Consider the following 972-nt stretch of genomic DNA (forward strand, 5'->3'; position numbering starts at 1 on the left):
GTTTCTATCCTTTAACCATTACATATATCAATATAGCCGTGCAATGTTTCTATCCTTTAACCATTACGTATATCAATATAGCCGTGCAACGTTTCGATCCTTTAGCCATTACGTTTTTCAATATAGCCGTGCCACGTTTCGATCCTTTAACCATTACATATATCAATATAGCCGTGCAATGTTTCTATCCTTTAACCATTACATATATCAATATAGCCGTGCAACGTTTAAATCCTTTAATTGGATCATCATCAGGCATATAAAAATATCGAAAATTAGGCACAATATAAAATACAAGATCAACTTATTTGCTTGTTTGTAGTTTAGCGCAAAGCTACACAATAGACTATTTGTTATTTGTTCACCACGGGTATCGAACCCGGTGTTTAGCGCTCTAAGCCTTCACACTTACCACTGAGCCACTAGCGGGCTACAAGATCAAAATAATGTTCTAAAGATGTCGTTCAATTTTCCTTTGCACCACACTTGTATTTATAAACAGTCCTTCGCTTTGAAGAGATGTTTTAATCTAAAGGACGGTTTGAAAATGATGATAAGTTTGATCTGTGGTTAGAACTTTCTTATTAAAGATTTAAGTTGTTTAGAAAGTGTGATACTATGTAGTCCTAGTTAGGAGACAGTCAATGAAGTTGGGTATTTATCAACTGTGAACAATTTTATAAGAAAAATAAGAAAAAAGCAAATGTGGGTTCCATATCTTTTTATCACCTTTCCCTATGTGTGACTAATTGTGTAAAGGTGACTGCGCAAATAATTAGTATACAGAAAGTAATTAAAAACAGACCACTGAGTGTGATGAAAAACCCTGTCCCCAAGATATTGGCGTTCCAGTTTTACAGAAAAGTTAGTTCATGCGTAAATTGTTTTGTTTGTTTGTTTTGAAGTTAAGCACAAAGCTACACAATGGGCTATCTGTGCTCTGCCCACCACGGGTATCGAAACCCGGTTTCT

Source organism: Limulus polyphemus, unplaced genomic scaffold (assembly GCF_000517525.1).
Source record: "Limulus polyphemus unplaced genomic scaffold, Limulus_polyphemus-2.1.2 Scaffold1288, whole genome shotgun sequence".
In the NCBI taxonomy this organism is placed as follows: Eukaryota; Metazoa; Arthropoda; class Merostomata; order Xiphosura; family Limulidae; genus Limulus; species Limulus polyphemus.